Source organism: Spermophilus citellus, assembly GCF_964194105.1.
Source record: "Spermophilus citellus genome assembly, chromosome: 11".
Lineage (NCBI taxonomy): Eukaryota > Metazoa > Chordata > Mammalia > Rodentia > Sciuridae > Spermophilus > Spermophilus citellus.
The window spans coordinates 116,187,804-116,205,407 of NC_138192.1; positions in this window are offsets into that span (position 1 = coordinate 116,187,804).

Below are 17,604 nucleotides of genomic sequence, written 5' to 3' on the forward strand. Positions count from 1 at the left end.
TAATTATAATACATAATTATTAAACACAGATAATACTATATTACTTATTATTAAAGTGATTTCACAACCCACCAGTAGTTCATGACTCACAGGTTCTACAACAATGACCTGAATATAGCTCATTGGATGTGAAATTTATTATTGGCTTCTAAATTGCTGAAGGATGATTAACAATGATAGTAGTAAATAATGATAGCACACATACATGGTTCTAAGCACTTTTTAAAAAAATACTTTTTTTAGTTATAGAGGGACACAATACCTTTATCTTATTTTTATGTGGTGCCTTCATACCTAAGAGACAAGCACTCTATCACTGAGCTACAACTCCAGCCGGGTTCTAAGTATCGGGTTCTAAGTATCGGGTTCTAAGTATGTACTGTTTTATCCAGTCTTACAAATCCTTGAGGTACTATTATTATTCTCATTTTACAAAAAAAAAAAAAAAGAAAGAAAAAGGAAATGGACATAATGCGAGTTTATATGGTTTTTGCTCAAGCTAAAAAGTGGCAGAACCAGGATGCAACCCTGATGTCAGAGCCATGTTCCAGGGTTTAGCTACTTCTGCACCAGTGATCAGACATGTTTGTGGAGTCATTTTGTTCAAAGCTTTGAGCTCTGTTTTCTGAGCTACTTCTTGAACGGTGACAAGGGAGCAGGTATGGAACAGGGAAGTACTGACATGTGAGGACCCAGGGAACCACCGAGTGGAACAGATGTTACCAAGGCTGCCCTGCACCTCATGGACAGGCAACTGAGGCCCCAGGATCCACTGAGCTGGAAGTTGAGCCTGGCAGAAATCCAACAGCTCTCTCGGCAACCAAATCTGTTCTCCTTCCTCCAAGATCCTCCCTGCAGGGGTTACGAGAAGCCAAGACTGGACAAATATTTGTGGTTGTCTTCTGGGGATTCTTATGAACAATATCATGAGGTCCTGAAAAGAGAAGGGGGCATATGTTCAGTTCCATCCTGCTGTCCCCTACCACCTGGCACCAGCTGGGCACACTACACCAACTGTAGGCATCATGTTAATTTTCTTTTCATTGTGAGCTGCCTTGTCATTTCTCTGTTTGACTTTTTCTTGCATTTTAGATAATTCTCGTGGCATTTGATATCTCCCCAACCCCTGAGAACCATAAGCAACTTGAGATTGTAGAGTATATACTTCATTTACTAGCGTCGACTGAATTGCCTGGACAGCTCCTGTCTAAAAGACAAGAAGGAAGAAGGGAAGGATCAGGTGGGGGCGGGGCATCTTAGACTTCCCACCCTAATGCTGCTCTTCCATTCCTATCTCTGAGCTTTGCACATAAACTCTGTCCACAGATGTACTTTGTTTGCTTCCTCAGAAACCGGGAGTAACTCTTGCCGGTGGACTGGGAAGCCAGGTGCAAGCAACTCAGAGGGGTTGAGCCTTGTGGCTTCATTTCAGTTTGTGAATACAATGGCCACCAGGCAAGGTAAGCCTGGCCTCGCAGGACCCCTAAAAGTCGCTCCAGGCTTGCTTTGGATCCTTGCCCTGCCCCTGAATTTCTGGGGTTCCTTTGCTCTCCTCTTCTAGGTAACAATGGCTGATTGGAGGAACCAACAGATCAGTGGGGAGGAGGGGGGGGCGCGAAGGCGGTCATTCCTCCCCCAGTCCCTCCACTTCCTGCCGTCTGGGGCAGCAGCTGTGTCTCCTTCTGTGGCCCCAGTTCCCTCAGGGTAACCTCAGCCAGTCCTGCTGGATGGAGAGAGGCCAGATTTAATAATTGAAAAACAGAGCACCAGTTACATCTGAACTGCAGATAAACCAAATGTGTTTTTTACATTAAATTTTTGATTATGATCAAATTCCATAAAGATAGCAAGGCAATTTTCACCACAGAAACCATTTTAAAGCATACAATTCTGTGCCATTTCATATATTCTGTGCTAGTTTTTTATACTAGAAAATATTTGTTGCTTATTGGAGATTCATAGTTAACTGACACCCTGTATTTTAGGTTGCAACCCTCGCTGTAGACTGAGACATCTTTTCTGTGGTCCCTCCAGCCTGAGGAGATTTTTCTAGCACCTAGGGTTACCAATTTCCTTCACTCAAGTTTCTGGAAAAAAAGACGTAGGGCTGGGGGTGTGGCTCAGGGGTAAAGGCTTGCCTAGCCTGCGAGAGGCCCTGGGTTCATCCCCAGCATGGGCAAAAAAATAAAATTAAGTTTTAAAAGATCTAGAGGGTCCCTACCCCTCCCACTTTCCTGGCAGGACCCTGACTGATGCAGATGAGAAATATCTACTCTTCAATCACCAGGAGCCCAGATATCAAAATAAGGTCCCCGAGTTGGCTAAGCAAGTGGCAGAGTTCTCCGTCTCACCAGCCCCTATCCTATCACCAGCTCTTTATCCTCCGTCGCTCCCAGAAGCAGGCCAGGTGTCGTTTTCCTTCTCAGGTGCAGCCCCCACTCCCTGCTGGGGTGATTGGTTCCACGTGTCTGTTTGCCCGGGTCACAGGGTCCCCCGCCCCTCCGCCCACCACCCGCCCACCTGCCTTCCTCCCTCACAGCTCCTCCTCTCGCTGAGCCCTTCCTGTGGCACGTCTGACACGTCCCCTACGTCTGCGGGCTCTCCTGCCCCCTCCCTGCCCCCTTTCAGACAAGACAAAGGAAAGAAAAGGGTGGCTCTGGCTGCATTCACGACTTTTATTAATGAATGCGTGAAGGAAAACAGCTGGCCCTGCAAACATTCCTGCCCAGCTGGGGGATTGTAAAAGGAGATGGAATCTGGGCATTTGGGCTTGGGGAGGGACTTTTGGAGCAAGCTAATCAACTCCTGTACAATACAGGGGCCTCTCCTTAAATCACCCAAACCAGAAACACAGTGCAAGAGCCTCTCACCAACCCTTTAGACTGGAAGGAGGGGTGTGTGTGTGGGGGTGGGGTGGGGGTGGGGGTGAACAGTTCAGCCACCGAAATCCAGACAAGAGATTCCTTTCAGCCCGCAAATGGGTGCTTTACCTCCTCAGAGCCCCAGCCAGGTGGACTGGCACAGTGCTACCAGTGTGTGGCCCCGGGCTGCCCTGGGTATTGTGGTTAGGGCATCACCACCATGAGGTGAGTAAGCATTTAGAAACTTCTAGGACAACTTGGCTTTGGTGCCTCTTCCCAGCGCCTGATCCTTTCTTCTTAGAATTTCATTGTATGAGTGCGTTTTGCAAAAATGTTGGTCTGTGTAAAGTCCGGGGGCAAACTGGCCCTTCGCCAGAAGTAACTCATACTTTCTTTCTTTTTCTTTTTTTTTGGCATTCCTGGGGAGTGAGCCCAGGGCCCTACCTACATACAAGGAAGGTGCTCCTCCAACTGAGCTACATCCCCAGCCCACCTGAAAGTAGTTTGAAAAAGCAACATACAGAGCACAAGTCCTGGCACTGTTGTTTGGGAAAAATAAAAACATGTTGAGGGAAGTTAACCTCTCTGTAGCTCAGCGTCTCCTCTTTGGGCTACTGTCACAGAGCTGGGGCCTTCAGGGAAACCAAGGCAACATAAAGACCCCCCTCCCCCCACTTCAAATCTCTATTCTTGTGATGGAGCAGAGTAACAGGCAATGAGTTCATTAGAAGGGATGGGAAAGGGGAAAAGGGACACTCTTGAGGGTCCTCTCAGAAAGGTGAGGGACAGAGTGGCTCTCCTGCACTCCAGTTTTATTAAGAATTCCAGAGAAGTTTCCAGAAAGTCCCGCCCAGGCCCACCTCTTGACTTTTGACTAACAGCCAGGTGACATCAGACTTTCAAGTCCCCAGTGTCAACTTTAGGTCATTTTGGCCCATGCTAACTGGCTCTAACTGGATTCTGGACCATAAATTCTTACAGATTTTATGGTTAGGAGGAATTCTTATCTTCCTGATTTAGGGGATCTGGTCTGGGAGAGGGATCACAAAGGCTTTTCCCTTCAAGGTAACTTGGGTTTCTCTTATTGACATTATTTCAGACCTGCACTTCCCCTGCAGATAACAGGTAGTTTGCTGAGGAATGAAACGTAGCCTGCCTACAGAAGCCAGGCAGAGCTGCAGGGGAATTACTTCTCGAAAAAGAAATTATGTGGTGGTGGGGGGAGGTCCACACAGTGGGCATATTTTATAGAATTATTCCCCCAAAGTCTTGTTTCCCCCACTCGCATCTGTCTGTCCCCTATAAGCATGATAATGGCTCCTACCTCTTGGGATTGCTAGGAGAATTCTAGGAGCTGGAGCTCATGACATAAACACTGAGGGGTACCTGAGGCACAGTGACGGGCATGTGCAACAGCCATTATTACTCCTTGATGCTTCTTGAGTTGAGTTGACTAAACCACAGAGACCAGTTCTGGGGAATTTCTGAGGACGTGGCTTGTGCCATCTCCTTGTTTGCTGGCATAGCAATTACTGATCTTAAAGTTCTCTCCTTTTCACGTTTGAAACAAAGTTTATGAGGGCCCATTGTTTTGCACTGAGCTTCTGTACTAGGCCCCATCAAACCAGAATGGTGTCACTTGTGCTAGTTGCCATATAATCAAATTGACTTTGAATTGAGCCATTTCTTCCTCAAAACCAGATTTGTGGCAACCAATTGAAAAGGCCTAGTCTACCTGAGCCAGCACCATGATGTCCCTGTGTCTTAACCTCATAAGGAGAGTAACTTCAACAACCGATCTGCATTTTGCTCTCATTGCTGCTCTTTCCAAGCCCTTTTCTGCCTACAAGCCAGGTCCCTCTACTCAGCTCGCTGGAGAACTTTCTTTCCCCCTAACACACACACTCACATATGCTGAGGATTGAAACTGGGGCCTCTCAAACGCTGCTTTTCAAGGACAGCAGAGGATAGACCATTAGAAATAACTGTGGGGTCAGGTGGCAAAGTTCCGGCAGGCAGTCTAGCCCATTCAGCTTTGGAGAGTCAGATGCCTCTATTTCTGCCCCAGAATGCTGAGGATGCTCTCTGAGGTCTGATAGCCTGTCCCCACTTTCCACATGTCTCACTTACTCCAGGAAGGGATGTCCTGGCAGATGCTGTCACATGGTGGAAGAGAGTCATCGCCTCATCTGCTCTCTGGCTCTAAATGGCACCTTTTCACATGGTAGCACCAGACAAATCTCCTGGCCTCTGAGCGAACTCCCTGTGTCCTGGATGCTCTCTCGTGACCCACTCTGTCTCCGCTTTCCTTTGTATAGCTCTGCTGCTAGAGGAAATGTCAGTACCTGGGCCTTGCCTACCAGTCCTAGACTCACATCCAGCTCCTAGGTATGCCAGGTTTGCTTTGTGCCTGATTTTTCTTTCCTAAACTTGAATTACTTCCCAGTATTTTCAAATTGGGAGGATTCGTGTAAAAATCTGGAGAGCTGGTTTTGCTATGAAAACCAACGACCTTGGCTACATTGGCTTCTTATTCCTACAAGGCCACAGCCAGTTGGAGCTGAGCAATGGATGGCCTTGTCAAATGGCACGTGTCTCCACCCCTCTTGATCATTTATTCCTCTGCTTATCTAAGTTGTTTATGTTACCTTTCCGGTACATACACACATCCAAATTTGCAATGCTGGTTAAACTTTGAAATCTTAAAAAGTTATTCCCTTTTTTTTTTTTTTTTTTTTTTGGTGCTAGAGGTTGAACCCAGGGGCGTTCTACCACTGATATGTACCTCCAGCACTTTAAAAAAAAAAAAATTGTGACAGGGTTTCACTTAATGTTATTAAGTTGGTCTTGATCCTCCTGTCTCAGCCTCCCAAACTGCTGGGATTACAGATGTATGTATGATGCATGGCATTTTTGGTTGAAAGGTGACGCCAGCAAGCCATTGAGATGATATGATTATGTTAAGATCTGCTTTCATATGGATATTAGACCCCTGCTGTCCACCTGCTGCGGGACTCCTGGAGAGTTCCCATTGGTTGGGGAAATGCGGTAGGAGGGAATTCCGGAGGAGGGATTTCCTGTTGGCGGTCCGGGAGAACGCCGCGTGTGTCTGTAGGCATTATTCCCAGGAGCCTACGGGGCATTGGCGGGGAGTTTAAAAAATAAAGTTTGTTCCTGCTTGAGTGGCTCGTGATTTTGTGCCCGGTCAGACTGCGGCACAGGACCAGTGGGGTAATAGGCATAATGAGGGAAAAGAATTGCAGCACATGCCAGTTCATGATTTAGGTTTATTTAGAAAATAGATTTACACACAAGGGAGAATGTGGGCTATCTAGAGTAAGCAATACCTTTTGGGGGTTCCCAGCTCTTCTTTTAATGACACTTGGTGTGGTGTGGTGTGGCGCAGGAAGGTAGGTAGGAATGATATACCAGTCTGGTGATCTCAGACAGTTTCTGGTGTCTGGACAGTGTCTGGAGCTTTAGGTTGGTCTTCATTGCCTGTTCAGTAGATAGCACTGGAAAGTCCCCTAAATTATAGGTTTCTTAAAAAACTGTCTCTCTCCCTCTGCTTAATTTATTTATTGGGGGTTAATTAAGAGTGCACGGGTAGATTAAGAGATTTCCCAGGAATGGGAGACCTGGTAAAAGAGACCGGCCTAGGAAGGGACAGGCCGGAAAAGCACGCAGAGCTTCTGAGTTAAAATCTCATTTCCTGTCCTCCCTTCGCCTCCTTCCTGGCTGCCTCTGATTTCTGCGGTCCCACCTCACTTCTTTATGTGTTGATCTGCCACAGGCTTCCACCTCGATGTTGCTATCTTGCCTCGGGCCCAGAAGCAACAGAGCCAATGGATCATGCACCAGCACCTCCAAAACCATGGGCCCAGACGAGCCTTTCCTCTTTATAAGTTAATTCTCTCTGGCATTTGTCAGAGTGACAGAAAGATGACTAACAGCTCCCTTCTGAGTCCACAGTGCAGCCCACGCGGGAAGCAGTCACTTACAACTCTGGACGGCGGTGCCTCAGGACACTGGGTCTGAGAACCCTGTTAGTTTTCTCTGTCCTCTGTGGCTCAGCAAGTGCAGTGTGTCTCTCCTAATCCAATGCCACTCTGGCCTTGGGTTGTGTCCCACTGGTGAGCACCTGATGGGGAGAATGGCACCCACCCAGCCCTCGGTGGTGCTGGAGGGAATTTTGACCACTCCTCGTAGCCGATATTTGAAATCAAGTCTTCTGATATAAGCCCTCCAATCTGGACGGGAAACCCTCTGTAGCCATTTTTAATGTGAAGTGATAACAGAAACATCTTCTCTTTATACAATGACCTCCCCTGGCCCTTACTACCTGATGGAGAATCTGAGCCAGGCCTGGGACTTGTGTTTCCAGAAAGACCTGGGGTGGGGTGGGGACAAGAGTCCAGACTGCAGGCTTCCTGGGAAGTTCACGTTCACTTCGAGCATTCAGACATTCAGAGCAGCACTGAGAGCAGACTGGAGGAGCCTCTGCCCCAGCCTTCCAGGGGAGACCGTATCCCAGTACCGACTGTTATTGAGATGCCCCACTCACCCCACACTGTGGCCTAGAAAGGACCAGAACCAATGGAATGGTCATAAACAACCCCACTGGCTCCATCTCACTGAGCTTATCTCTGCAAATATTGACTCTGAAGGCTCAAATAAGTGGCAAAAAAAACCAAACCACAATAATATTTTCTCCCAGAGAGAGGGTCCTGTTCCAGACAGCCAGGACCAGGTAGGATGGGTGGTGGCAATTGATGGCACACCTGCAAGGTGAAGGTCTCCACATAAGGGTGCTGCTCTGCTTTGGTGGGTCTCCTTGGATTTTTTACAGCCAGGAAAGGAGAAGAGGGGATCAGGGTGCCAAAGAGTGGCCCAAGAAGAATACCAGGCACCCCATATTCTGGTTCGTAGTTTTCAAAGTTAGGATGTCGCCAAGCGGCCAGGGCCCCACATCAAGACCCAACTTCAGAGTCAGGCACAGTGGTGCAAGCCTGTAGTCCCAGCAGCTTGGGAGGCTGAGACAGGAGGATCGAGAGTTCAAAGCCAGCCTCAGCAAAAGTGAGGCACTAAGCAACTCAGTGAGACCCTGTCTCTGAAGAAAATATAAAATAGGGCTGGGGATGTGGCTTAGTGGTCGAGTCCCCCTGAGTTCAATCCCTAGTACACCCCCACTAAAAGACCCAAACTTAGGCCTGGTTTGCATTGAAATTAGTCCCTCTTTGGGCCAGACACCTTCATGAGTAATTCCATTCAGTCCTTATAAAAGCCCCGTGAGCCAGGCCGTCCTACCTCATTTTCCAGGTGAAGAAACTGAAGCTCCAAGCAGTTTGGTGACTTACAAAAAAAAAAAAAAAAAAAAAAAAAAAAAGGTCACATTGTATTATTCCAGCAGTACTGGGAATGGAACCCCCAAATGACTGCCCCTGGAGGGTGTTGGGCTTGTTGTTGTTTCAAGCTATGATTTGGTTTGTGTTACAGCTCAAATGCCCCTTTCCACCCTGAAAGTCCAGGGAACAGGATTCTGAACAAAGAGCAGGGACCGAGGTCATTAGCTTGGTTGAGTCTCTGGGTTGTTTATTTTTTGTAAAGATTGGATGGAAATAATTATTGATTCAACATTCTGGCTTCTGGGCAGGAGCCACAATTTGGAAAGTATTGGCAAGGTGCCCAGTGCTGCAACCCAGCCATGCGGTGTGCTTGTGTGCACGTGTGGTATGTGTTGGTGGCTAGTGAGATCATGGTTGAGAATTCACTGTGACTCTCTTAACCTTTTCTTCTGCCCAGCCTCCAGACAATGTCACTGTATAGTTTCGTGGCCACTGATTATCACTACAATATAGCAATCCAGCCTCCCCTCTAGCTGAGCATGGTGGTTCATGCTTGAAATCCCAGTGACTCAGGAGGCTGAGGCAGGAGGATTGCATGTTTGAGGGCAGCCACCACAATTTAAGGAGACCCTGTCTTAAAATGATAAAAAATAAAATAAACAGAGGTGGGGATATAGCTCAGTGTCAAAGTGCCCCTAGGTTCAGTTCCCAGTGTCCCCTAAACAAAAACAACCCAAACTATTCTCTACAGAAGCAAAGGGCTGGGTCACAGCTACAGACCTTCAATCAGGTGTTGCATGGGTGGAAGGATGAAAAATGACATTTTGAAGAAGAAAGGGAGTATAAAAACTAACGTTCTCAACCAGCTTTATTTTGTATTTTACTTAGAGACAGGGTCTCACTGAGTTACTTAGCACCGTGATTTTGCTGGGGCTGGCTTTGAACTCTCAATCCTCTTGCCTCAGCCTCCCAAGCCACTGGGATTACAGGCATGTGCCACCACACCCAGCAAAACTAATGTTCTTAATGAAGAAAATAGCAACGATGGTAGGAAAAGGGACAGAGAACAGAGAGAAGAAGTGACACAACACCATTATAAGCTACAGTGTGACTGAGGGGATCAATAAAGAGAGTAAAGTGGTGCTCTGATCAATCTCAGAGAGAAGAGAGGGAGGATACTTTACAGAGTGAGGAACAGGATTTTCACCAGCAAGACCTGAAGGGAGAAGGCAGTGTACCCAGAAGGCTATGGACAGAGTGGGTGCATGGGGGGCTGTGGAGAGGATTCAGAGCAGCAGAGGGTGACGGTGACACTCCAGAGACACAGCACGGCAGCCTCGCCATCCTCCAGTGGTCTCCAGTGGTCTCCAGAAAAGCAGTTTCCAATGGCACCTGTTTCTAGGCTAAAACTCAATGGGAGGGTGGGGTTGAGGTGTGGCAGAGAGAAAAAGGATTCCAGAAACTTCCTCACAACCGAGGAGACAGCTTTCTTTTTTTTTTTTCTTTTCTTTTTCTTTTTTAGAGAGAGAGAGAGAGAGAGAGAGAGAGAGAGAGAGAGAATTTTTTTTTAAATATTTATTTTTTAGTTCTCAGCGGACACAACATCTCTGTTGGTATGTGGTGCTGAGGATCGAACCCGGGCCGCACGCATGCCAGGCTAGCGCGCTACCGCTTGAGCCACATCCCCAGCCCAAGGAGACAGCTTTCTAACACCTCCTCCAGGAAGCTCTCCCAGCCCACTATGTAGGCTGTTGAGGTCCCCAGGATTCTTCTAGAGGCTCATTGTCCCATTGCTTTGGATTCATAGCTCTCTAGTATTAGCATCAGGCTTACCGTCCTCGATAGGCTCATTTATTTGTGTTTTCCATGTGGGTGTGCATTGTTCCTTTAATAGCCTGCGCACATCTCTATTTCTGTTTTATCTCCTTTGCAGTATCTGGTGCAGAGCTCCTGTTCTTTGGAGTCTGTGTAGTAAGTATCTCTCCTGCCTCTCCTTCAGCAATCAATGTACATGTCTTAAACTTGCCCACGTGTATTCAGTTTTTATGCTCTTCTCCTGTCATGTCTGTTATTAAAAATTCTCTCCCTACCCCATAGCTCTTTAGACTGTCCACTGTCCCTTTGTGAGGTATTTATTATGTCATGAAAGCAGAGTAGGCATGGTTGGTCCCATTTTTCAGATAAGGGAACTGAGACTCAGAGATAAGTGTAAGTCACTTAATCTGGCTTAAAGTGAAAATATCTCCCACATAGGGTACTAGATTCTAGATGGTTTTCTAAGAAATATCTTTTTTTTTTTTTTTTTTTTTTTTTGTGGAACTGGGGATTTAGCCCAGGGGTGCTTTACCACTGAGCTATATCTCCAGCCCTTTTTCTTTTTTTTTTTTTTTAATTTAAAGTCTCACAAAGTTGTCTACGCTGGCCTTGAACTTGTGTTCCTCCTGCCTCAGCTTCCTGAGTAGCTAGAATTATACACATGTGCTACCCCAGCCAGCCAAGAAGTATCTTGGTAATATATTTTGTTTTCACATACAAAAGAAAAAATAATATATTAAACCTGTGATTTCAGGGTATTATTGCTTGCAATGTTTTATTTAAATAAAGTAAGTGGGTTGTTTTAAACATAAATATTGGCCAGGCATTGTGGCACCTACTTATAATCTCAGTGACTTAGGAGGCTGAAGCAGGAGGATTTCAAATTTGAGGCCAGCCTCAGCAACTTAGTGAGTAATCAATATGAATCAAAGTTACGGCAAAAATTAGGAGAAGGTTCTTAAATGGCTGATGCTTGAGAAACCCGGCTTAGTTTTGTACATGGTGGTGCTCTGTAGTGGTGTTTTATTGCCTGACCATAGCTAGGAACAGCTGGTAGGAGGGCCAGTTACTTTGGGAGTGACTGCTGGCTTGTCCAATGACAAGCCAGGAACTTCTTTTCTTCAGGCTAGTTCTTTCATTTATTCAAAGGGAGTTAGAAGGCTGCTCCCATGGCAGCTGGGAGAATGGAGCCATCTCTGTCATGGGCAAAGCCAGGCAGGGAACTTGTGGGGAGGTGGATGAGAGGACCAGTCCCTTCCCTTGCCAAACTTTCAGTGATATCAGGAGGTTGAGGAGATGGAGGTAGGGCACAAGAGGAGACAAACACAAAGGCATAAACTCTGACTTTAGGACGGCTTCAAGAGAGATGCTCCATTTCTGAGTTAGGAGCAGTGGATGGGGATACACGAGGTTAGCCTCAGCTTCTGGAAGGTGTCCGCAAGAGCTGAGCCAAGAGAGCCTTCCTCCTACAGAGGAAGTGAGACAGGATTTCACTAAGTTGCCCAGGAACTTGGGATCTTCCTGCTTCAGCCTCCTGAGTAGCTGAGATTACAGATGTGTGGTCCGCGCCCAGCCAAGGTAATACTTTTCCCATAGAAGATGATTCTTTGCCCCTTCCACCCCCAAAAGGCCTAGTTTCCAATTATTTCATCATTTCCTCTCATTACCTTTGTCCTCCCTTCCCCCTCAGTCACTCTTTAGCTGACTTCTGACCAGATGAGAGAAGCTATAGCTCACGTACAGACCAGAGAAGCCAGGTCTGCCTGTGAAATCATAGTAAAGTATATGCATCCTTCTCCCCAGTGGGGAGATGAGATGGTGCGGTTCAAACTCATTTTCCACCACCACCCAGCAGTGATTTTGTCTGAGATCAAATGTCCTATAGCAACTTCTTGCTCTCCATGGCTCTCTGCTGAGGCAAAGGATTGCCTAGAGAGGAGAGTTAGGGCAGACTATCAGCTGTGTTGAGGGAAAGGGCTGAGGGTCAGGGCAGGGGAGAATTCCATGCAGCTGGACACACAGATTCTGTAGCCTGCATTGCCACCTGCCTCTGTTAGTGGGCTTGGGTTTCAGCTGTAGGAGGGGCTCAGCAGTGTGTGTGTGTGTGTGTGTGTGTGTGTACTCGCACCCTACAGGGAGGCTGGTGCCCAGGGAGGGTAGAAGGCAGGCTGAGCAGTGAGCCTGGATTTCACATTGCCAGAGCCTTGGAAACACTGCTGGGTTGCTTCCCATCCTTTATTTGTTTAGCTTAGCAGGCTTCTCAGTGGCCCCAAGAGGGTGAGAGTGAGGGTAAAGGGGAGATGAGATAATGGTAGGGGCCTGGACAAGTTTGCTCAGACAGTATTGTGTGGCTCAGACTCATTGAGCCAGCAGGAAAGAGAAAGAGAGACAGAAAGACCCCCCCCCCCCCCCCCCCCGCAGGAAGAAAGGGAATGGCGGAGGGAAACCAAGTGCAACCCTGAATGCGAACATGAAGACTGAAAGCAAGAATTGGGAGTGGAGAAGGACCCAAGGTGGCAACTGGGCGCAAGCTCTCCAAGTCCCGAGCCAGGGAGTGGTGCAGGGCAGAGAAATGCAGGATTAAGAAGTCTGCTGTGTTACAGGAGTAGAAATAAGATGGGCTGAGGTTTGCCAGGGCCTGAAAGGTTTATTTGGCAACTACAGATAATCACCAAACACATGTAGTCTTGTTCCTCGAAAGAAAGGCCAGGCGGTGGCTGGGAGGAGGGGGCAGGCCCAGCAACCAGAGGCTTGTTAATTAAATTTTTCACAGATGCTGTGCCCTGCTTGAAACCTGTCTAGGGAAGCCAGTTCTTTCCTGCTTGAATGTGGGGCATCTGCCCTGTCTCCTTCTGCCACCTGTCTCAATTTCCTTCCCCCAAAAAGACTCAGGGAGAGCCCTTTCCTACGCCCAGACCTGTCCTAAATGAAGAGAGAGGGAGTCACCAGGGCCTGGCCAGTTGCCAGATTGGGCTGGGATTCTCCTCTTGTGGTGCTGAGGACTCAAGACACCTCACTGTGAGATTCTGGGAGAGTGGGGACCCTCATGAAAACCTGATGTTTATGGAGCTGGTCTTTGCAACAAGCATCCTGTTGCTCCTCGGGGTCACGTGCAGGGATGCTCTTCTGGTTCGGTTGGATGCAGGTGGGAAGTGACACTTCAGGCTCTGTATTTTCTCCAGGACATGAGAGCCTTTGGGATTCTGCTCTCTAAAGTGGAGAGGCCCCCGAGCAGGGTTAGCCCTCTGCAGTCTGTGGGTCAGTTCTGGCCTCCATCTGTTCTTGTAAATAAACTTTTATTGGAACACAGCCAGGCTCATTTGTTTGAATATTATCCTTGGTCGTTTCTGCAGTATAATGGCAGAGTCGAAACGTTGCGACAGAGAGTACGTGAAGCCTGCAAAACTTAAACTACTTACCACAGGGCCCTTTACAGAGAAAATAAGTTGGCCATTTCCTAATCTAGAGAATTCTGGCCAATGGATGCTTCGATCAATACCTCTCTCCTTCCAATGGGCTCCAAGGTCCTGAACTGATCATGGACCTCCACAACTGCTTAACCCCAACAACCTTCTAAAAATGGAAGGGAAACTGTTGTTTGCTTCCCAGGTGGAACCTCTACCCAAGGCTCTGTGTGCCTGGGGGCCTCCGAGGCTGGGAGGGAACGGTGGCCTGGGTAGGGTTGACTCATTTAGACAGATTAGCCTTGATCCCCAGACAATGGCCAGCAGTTGGAGAAGCAGAGGGTGTATGGAGTGACTCTTTGACTCCTCAGGAAAAGGCCTGGCAAACATACAGATGTTCTCAACCGTGGGGAGGATGTGGAGGCTGTGTCATTTATGCTTTCCAAAGATGGCCTCAACAATATCCTCTGTCCCACATGCTGTTTCTCCACCCCCTTCAACATGGACTGGTCTTGTGACTGTTTGAGCAGTAGGATGCGGAGGAAGTGATACTGTGGGACTTCTGGATGCCAAGATGCTTGCAATTTCCATCTGGTCTCTTGGAGCACCCCCTCTTGGGACACTGCCTCTCGAAACCCAACCACCATGCTCTGAGAAGCCCAAACCACAGGGAGAAGACATATGTAGGTGCTGGTTGTTGCCCATCCAGGGAGAGCCCTTTCCGGTGCCCAGACCTGTCCTAAATGAAGAGAGAGGGACAGTCAGGATAGGGCAGCCTATGCTGCAATCCCTCCCAGCCAACAGTCAGCATCAACTGTCAGCCAAGGGAGAAAGTGGCCCTCTTGGATGTCAGCTCAGGGTGTCTTCAGATGGCTCCAGTCCTGGATACTATCTACTACAACCACATGAAAATTCCCAGCTAGGTCCAGTCAATCCCAGGTTCACAAGAGATAATAAAAATGGTTGTTTTTAAAATATAAGCCTTGGGCCTGCTTGAGAGTTAGTCAGCTTTTTGTCAGTGTGACAAAATACCTGAGGAAATCAATTTAAATGAGAAAAGGTTTATTTGGCTCATGGTTTCAGGAGTCTCAGTCTATGGTCAGCTGGCTTCATTGCTTTGGGTTTCAGGTGAGGCAGAAACATCATAGAAGAAGGGTGTAGTGGAGAAAAGCTACTCAGTTCTTGGCAGCCAAGAAGCAGACACAAAGAGAAAGCAGAATGATCTGGGGACAAAACACTGTCCCCAAGGGAACACCACCAAGGACCAACTGCCTTCACTTAGTTCCCAACCTACCAAAGTTTCCACCACTTCCTAAAAGTCCATTCAGCTATGAATCCATCAATGTATCCATCCATCGATGAAGTCAGAGTCCTCAAGATCTGAACACTGCTGCACTGAGGACCCGGCCTTCCACACCTGACCATAACCATCTGTTACAGAGTGAGAGATGGCTAGAGGAAGGGCAACGGCAGTGTGGGCTGAGAGAGAGAGTGCACGGCTGTTAGTTCCCTGTGGGGTCCAATGGCTTTGGGCTGGAAAGCCTCCTTTAGTTGTGATTTAATTGTAATACCTCTGTGCTTTGGTGTCTCGTTTTTAGAGGAGAATCACCACCCACTCCCTAACTACAAAATATAAATCAAGAAAGGTTTTTTTTTTTCTTTTCTTTTTTTTTTTTTTTTTTTTTGAGCCTGCAACATATACCATGTGCTGAGCTCAAAGAATCCTTACAACTACTCACTAGGTAGGTATTGTTGACCAAGTCAAAGATAAGAAGATAAGCTCAAAAGAGTTAAACAACCACGTCAACATCACCCTTCAAGCAAGTGTCAAAGTCAGGATGTCAACTCAGATCTCTGGTGCGTGTTCTGACTTTACTTGAAACTGACAGCTCCTCATGCTTCTGGGAAAATAATGCTGCAAAATAAAAGTAATACTTAATAAATAATAGTATTTACAACGTTTTAGGCATTGTTTTTAACTTTTAAGTGCCTAAAATGTTATGATATTTATATGCTCAAAACAACCCTCTAAAGTAGGTATTATCAGTATTTACATTCTGTAGCTGAGGAAATTGAGGCACATAGAGGTTAAATAACTTGCAGATGTTCACACAGCTGGTAAATGGTTGCATTAGTTAGGATAGGGTAGCCTATGCTGCAATAATAAATATCCCTTCCAAATCTTAGTGCCTTGATACCACAAAGGTTTATTTCATACTCATTATCCATATGAGGCAGCTGGTGGGAGGCTCCCTTCTCCATTCTACCATATTGTGGCCTTACCATTTAGAGCATGATGGAAGCAGAACTTGGGGAGTTCTGGAGGGCTTGTTTAATTGCCTCAGCCTGGAAGTAACATATGTCACTCAACACAGAACTAATCATGCATGACTACTTCTGTCCAAGTTGGGCCTCTGAGTGCTCAGGAAGGAAAGGAGGACAAGATATGGGTGGACACAGCAATTTTGGCCAAGACTTGAGCCAAGGTAGTATGGCTACAGAATCCACATTCTTCATCACACTAGAAAGCCTCCATAAGTTATCCTTTCTTTCATCCAGTGCCTAAGACTGCAACTAAGAAAGGATGCAACTTGTGCATGCAAGATAATTTCCTTAATTTCTAGTCCAACCCCACTCTTCCTTGAGGAGAACTTGTAGTAAGGTATCACATTGTGTTCAAGGCCACACACCCTAAAGTTGGCAGATGTTGAATTTGCATCACTGTTTCTTGCTCCCCTGGAGTAGTGGAAGTGTAAGGTTTTGTTTTTGTTTTCTAGAAAGAGAGAGAGAGAGAGAGAGAGAGAGAGAGAGAGAGAGAGAGAGAGAATGGATCTTTTTTTGTAGATGGACATAACACAATGCCTTTATTTTTATGTGGTGCTGAGAATCGAACCCGGGTCATGCCTGTGCTAGGCAGGCGCTTTACTGCTGAGCCACAATCCCAGCCAGGAAGTGTAAGGTTTTGACATACTGATTGGGTGACCACAGACAGGTCACTTAACCTCTCTGAGCCTCCTTCAACATTTAGAATAAAATGAAATAATACCTGTAAAAGTATCTGCACAGACCGTTACTTTTGTTCCTTTCATGTCACTGTACGTCACTATCTGTCACTATGGTGGTACAGATCAACTTAGAGTAGGGGGAAGGTCCTGGAGGGCCAGGGTCTGTGCCTTCTTCCAGCCCTGGAGGACCTCAGGGCTCTGACTGGTAAGTGGTTTCTTTCTTGTCATTCTTCACACTTCTGCTAGAAGTGGTGTACATCCAGTCGTGTGTGCCTCACTACCCCTGGGGAGCAATTCCACTCTTCCTACCACACAGCTCCTCAGTTCCTTCCCCCTCTGCAAATATCTTCCCAGCTTCTTTAGTGTGAAGGGAGTAGTGCTTTCCTGACCTCACCCCAAGGAATTCTCAACCTCGCACAGTGCAAAAGGACAGGGCCTAAAGTAATAAGAATTGCTCAGTTATCTTTGGTTGAAGGTTGTGTTGCAAGCAGGACTTCTTCACATTTATCGTTTTGTGTACTCTTTGCAGTAACCCTCTGAAACAGGCACTAGTATTGCTATCCTCTTATTACAGATGAGGAAACTGAGGATCCAGGAGCCTGGCCTCAAAGTTCTTTCTCCTAACCCTGCTATATCTTCCAGAGCTCCTATTCCGATTCTTCCTTTTTTTTAATTTTGTGGCCTTTCCATCTGGTCACTTTGGAGTCATCCAACCTGATCTAGCAGCTTCAAGAGTGCAAAGTCAGACAGAAGCCTGATCTAGCATCTGGGAAGAAGATTGCTAAGAATTTCTGAAGACAAAGATGAGGGTGGATGCCAGATTCAACAGTTGGCCTGTTACTAGAGACTTGTTAAGAAAATCACCACTACTGGGCATAGTGGTGCCGGCCTGTAAGCCTAGCATCTGGAGAGGCAGAGGCAGGAGGATCTCAAGTTTGAGATCAGCCTTAGCAACTTAATGTGACGCTCAGCAATTTAGTGAGACCCTGTCTCAACTTAAAAAAAAAAGATTGGGGATGTAGCTCATTGACAAAGAGCCCCCTGGGCCCTAGGTTCCATCCTCAGTACAAAAAAAAAAAAAAAAAAAGGAAAGCAAAGAAATTAAATCACCATCAAACATGCGGCCTTGGCCTTAGCCCATCTTTCACTCATAATCTTTTTCATAGTGATGCTG